Raw genomic sequence first — 5,753 nt, 5'->3', positions numbered from 1 at the left:
CTCCTTGTTCTGCCATCTCAGTCTGATCAATGTGTCTACCACGTCTGTCTCTTCTCCTCCTTGGTACCAAAAGGTTGATGTTGTCGTTTAGAGGAAAAGGAGGACCACAGCTTCTTGATCTAGACCTGGTGTTCATACACCTGAAATCACAAACAGAACTTGAAAGGAATCAGTAAAAACAAGAAAGTAAGCACTTGATCTCAAGAACAGATCAGAGTTTAATGCTAATCAAACCACAATTTGGCAACGGCGCCAATTGATAGACAAGACTTTTTAGGGTCTCAGGGCTATCAATCCCCTTGTCAATGTAGCACAAAGAGGTTAATCAATCCAGATGTGGTGTTAGACACTAAGCTATATGATCAAGTTCTTAATTCAAGTAAACAAGAGCGGGTTTTGATTAATCTAGAGAAAACTATAAACATAAACAGGATTAAAGACTAATGACAATGACAAATGATATGATGTGAATATGATATGATGGAGGCATGAGATTCTAGACATGATAGTTGGTCAGGGTGCTTTGGTGTTAAACTAGAGATGCTGATGACAATGATGAGACATGATTCAAGTGATTAAGAACTCTAATCTAGGTTAATCCTCTCATGAAGGTATTAACCCCTATACTAATCCATTTTCAAACTAAATTCCCATTTGTGAAATATGAATCAATATGCATTAATAAACAGTTCTTAATGATCATTCAAGCATTTAACAAATCATTCCCATGATGAAAAATTACTTAAACCTCTAACACAACTCTTTCAGGAATTTCATCAAACACTTTTGGTGCATGAAATTCCCAGAATCTAGATCTCAAGTGATTATCAAGGATCTAGCATATAGAACAGCTGTTTAGAGAGATGAATCAATGAATCTAGCCCTAAGCACCCCTAATCTAACACTTTAGCACCCTAACCTACACATCTAGAACCTCATTAAGGTGACTACTCACTAATCATACTAATCTCTCTTAAACCTTTCCAAGTTGAGAAGATTAGCATGATTAATGATGAGAAATGGAGATGGAGATGATAGATTCAAAAGAAAACAGCTTCAAACACCCAGATCTCCTTAAACTCTCTTCATTAAACACTCAAATATAGATATTTCTCTTCTTAATGGAGTCTTTTTCACAAAAGAGGCAAGAGACAAAGGGAATAAAACTTAGTTCTCTCCCAAAAAAAACCTAAAAAGTATTTATACTTCCTTAAAAACGAACCGGGTCAGCCCGGAACAAACCGGGTCCTGACCCGGCTTTAATGGATAAAGTGAGAATTACTGCGGGTCAGTCCAGTATGTCCCAGGTCGCACACCTAAGTCGCAGTAGATGAAGACTTGTCTTGTGAAGCCTGAATCGCCTTGTCTTAGCTGCACGCCTAAGTAGGAGTGTTTTGCGAGTGTTGCTGCGGCTTGGTCTCCTTCCTCTCCAACTCGCAGGGCTAAGGCGGTTTCTGGGGAATGTACAAACTGTGCGGGTTGGTCTCTATTGCAACTAGGTCGCAGGCTCAAGTCGGAGTGATTTGCGAGTGATCGTGCGGCATAGTTCCAGGCGCGGCTAACTCGCATGCCTAAGTCGCACGATTGTGGACTTAGCATTTCTCTTGCTCTTGAGCTTCAGACCTCTTCCAGTGATAGTTTACCCGCACATATCAACTCGCAGCATCAGCATTCAGGCGTTCATCTTCAGGCCTGCGGGCTAACCAAGTCGCAAGACCCTCTCGCAGCATCCAGAGCAGCTTAGACCACTTCGCATTCCGGAAAGTGTAACTCCTATGAGACTTGTCCGAATTGAATGATTTCGGTCGCAGAAGACAGAGGACTCATTTATCTCCAACTTTGGTGAAGGAAGCTTCGGTGCTTGGGAAGTGTAAGGCTTCCTGGAGGGCACATCTTTGCAGTGCATGTACACGACCAGAGAGAGGCGTTTAGACATGTGTCCATTCCGGAGACCGTATCTTTCTGCTCATAGATCTGAATTGAATGATCTTGGACGTTCTGGAAAGAAGACTCAAATGTCTCTGGTTCTCATGAAGGACCCGGAAACTAAATCGGCCTGGACGTGCACCGTCCTTCGCATCCTTTAGGACTGATCTGCTCGGTCCGGAATACCTGCGAGACTGGGGTTCCTTCCGACAAGCTTATCTCTCTGCTCACGCGTCCGAATTTCACGATTCCACTTGCTACGAGACCGTGATGCAATGCTCTCCAACTTCTATGAAGCACCCGCCGTCTGAATCGGACCGGAAGGCTCCCCGGACAGGGGATTTCTGAGACATGTTCATACCCGGAGATTTTGGCCGATACACTTCATTCGCGGTACATGAAAATGGCCGGTAAAGCTTCCCGCGGTACATGGAAATGGCCGGTAAAACCTTCCTGGCCAGCGAGAATGGCCGGTAATCTCCCAGGACCCAATTTTCCACTTTTTTCAAGCTTTGCTCACCATTCCACCTCCTGGATTCATATTTTCAGCTCCATATTCACCTGATAGACACTCAAAACATGCAATATACTCATTGGGACCTAATGCATCTCCTAAGTTCTAAAACAAACCCTAAGGACGTAAAATGCATGAAATAAAACATAATTTGGAATGATTTATGCAACCTAAATGATGCAAACTATGAACATATCAAAAGGGTCAAAAATGGTGAAAACCGCTTGGAGAAATTTCTCGGCCAAATCGCGTACCGGACGAACGGAAACCTCGGCCAAAATCCTTACCGATCGCTCAGCACCGGCCAAAATCCTTACCGATCGATCTTTACCGGCCAAATTCCTTACCGGTCGACCAAAGTCAGCTTGGGTCGAAGATCGGGTGCAAATACCATGGGTTGAGTTTTTGGCCGAGGCGAAGGAATTTTTACGACCAAAAAGCTTACCGCGGTACACAGCCCTCAACCATTTTCCTTACCGCGGGAAGCTTTTCTCGACCAAAATTTGTCCTTGTCCACGCGTTTCAAAGATCAGCAATCCGGGGAACCTTCCGGTCCGAACCAGTTGGCGGGGTCTTCAGCAAAGTCGGAGATAATCAGGCAAAGATCCCAGAACAGTTGGAATCATCCAATTCGGACCAATAGGGAGAAAGATACAGCCTCCGGAAGATGCACCAACATTACGCGCACCCGAGAACCGAACGGCGGAGTACGAAGGCTACGGCGGACGGAGCCTTTCCGGACCAAATCAGCTTGCCCGGTCTTCATCAAAGTTTGAGATCTATGAAAGACCTTTTCAGAACAGTTGGGATCGCTCAATTCGGAGCAGTGGTTTGAGAGATAAAGTCTCCGGAGTTCACATCGGTCTAAAAAGCTTATTTTCTGGTGATTCCAATGCGGTTCAAAGATGTGAAATCCAGGAAGCCCTCCGCTTCCCAAGCTCCGACGGTTTCTTCACCAAAGTTCGAGCTTATTGAGTCATCTTGACTATGGAACTGGTCTCAGAGCATTTGGAGTCGTGGGTTGAAAGTTACTGTTTCCGGAAGGTGACATGGTCGATACGAACCCAAATATGTTGCGATACGCGCTAAGTGTTTTCTCAGGGCTCGGCATCGTTACCTCGACATCGGCCAAGTCAAGGCTCGTATTTTGGGAGTATTCTGAACTAGGCCTCGTGCTGACGCCTCGGCACGTTGGAATCAAGGCATGCACACGTAAGAAATGAAGCTGGAAACGACTAAGTGTTGAACGTGCACCTCGGTGTAGCGACCTCGGCGTGCATGCCGGACCCTGTTCGCTCAAACCCCTCGACTACCAAGCGCCTCGGCATTTCATGCCGAGGTCCATTGTCACAAACCCAGAATCAGAACAAAGCTGCCCAAGAATACACACGTGAAGATGGATCAAAGACTAGGGTTCATGCATGTTCTTGACGTGTTCTTCACGAGATCTTCATTTGGATCTGGACTCACGTGCACTCCTCGACATGAAGACCTCGGCTTCACTCTCCGACACACCGTGGCACTCACCCATCAACCCAAGATCGCGGTTCAGTACCCGGTTTGTTCCGGGCTGACCCGCGACACTTTACCTTTGCTATATATACATTTTGAGACTAAAAACCTAATCATCTTATCTCTTATCTGTTTTTAGCTTTAAGAACTTGCCTCTTTGGTGAAACTTGATCATTCTAATCCGATACCTCGTTTTTGCATGAGAAATCTTGTTCTTTCTTTATTTCTTTTATCATCTAATATTAAACTCCTCATCATGACCAGCTACACGTCTTGCAAAGGACTTAGTGAGCTCGTTATGATTAGTGAGTAGTCGTTTAAGCGGCTTTAGATGAGTAGATTAGGGTGCTTTCAAGGTAGATTAGTGGGTTTAGGTGTCTAGTCCTGCAAGTTTCATTCTTTAACCGACGAGATCTCTAGGCTGGATCCAAGCACATCACTTGAGGTTCAGATCCGAGACATATCTCGCATCAAAAGTGTTTGTAGAAATGTCTGAACCACTCGGTTAAGGGTTTAAGAGTCTTTCATCGCGAGAGTGATAGTTTGTTCTCTTAAATGACATTTTTGAACTGATTCTTATTGCTGATTGATTTGATGCTTCTCAAAAGACATTTTTGGTATGAAGGAGGATCAATTTAGATGCTTAATACTTTCATGAGAAGATTAACATGCCTTGAGTTCAAAGTTAAATGAAACCGCTTGATGTTTTGATTCATTAACCCACTAGTTGAACTTGGAAGCACCCAAGTCAAGTATCTCGTCTAAAGTCTCTTGCTTTATTACATATTATCATCATCTGAATCGCTTAGTTATCATTTGCATCTTTGCTTTGTTTGATTCTCATCATTTACCTTACTTACATGCTTAATCGTTGTTATTTAGCTTAGAAAAACCTTCACCTTTTTATCTTGACTTAAATAAACAAACAACATAGACTAGTGTCTCGTTGACAAGTCTGGATTGACACCTCTTAGTACTACTTTGACAAGGGGATTGATAGCCCTGAGACTTAAAAAGTCTTATCTATCAACTTGCAGACAATAGGGTTTTATAAATTTAAAACTTAAGGAGGACCAACGGGCTTGTTAAAAAACAACCCTAGGCCCGCAAGCCCATCAAGTTTTTGGCGCCGTTGCCTGGGAATCATGAAGTCGCTGGAGGTCTAAACCTGGGAGGTTGAAGCTGCAGACGGCTATATATATGTCGAGTTTCTGCCAAAGCAACATAGGAAGTAAACCAAATTCATAAACACCCTAAATTTTTCTTTTTATGCTTATTCTTTCAGAAACCTTTGAAGCATGGATCATTCAAGGAGAAACCCTAACCCCGAGCGAATGTCCTGCGACCTGTGTGAAGCTCCCTGCGCATGTCAATCACCCTCTAGGCATGATTTTGATCATCATCTTCAGAACCGTAATCCGAACCACCACCATGGAGACTCGCGACCTCCACACTACCTAGATGAGCCCTATTCGCCAACCTGGTGAATCGTTGACCATCTCATCCTCTTCCTCATCAGATTCTGCATCAGAACTATGAGAACAATCGACTTAACATCTTGATTAAGCGATTGGAAGCCAAGCTTAATTAGTTCCTTGCCTCCCAAGCCCTCATCGATGCTGCCTTGTGAACAAAGATAAGTGACGTGACCATCGGCCTCAACAAAAGGTTTGATGTACTCTTTGTGCATGTGAAGACACTGGAGGATCAGAGAACCAAAGCTAATGACGTGTTAGATCAGAGAATAGAGTCTGTCAGGGAAGAACAAGACAAAAACAAGTTCAGTATTCGGTAAAACGAA

The sequence above is a fragment of the Eutrema salsugineum genome, unplaced genomic scaffold (assembly GCF_000478725.1).
Source record: "Eutrema salsugineum unplaced genomic scaffold, Eutsalg1_0 scaffold_2, whole genome shotgun sequence".
In the NCBI taxonomy this organism is placed as follows: domain Eukaryota; kingdom Viridiplantae; phylum Streptophyta; class Magnoliopsida; order Brassicales; family Brassicaceae; genus Eutrema; species Eutrema salsugineum.
Note: the sequence above shows the minus strand (reverse complement) of the source record.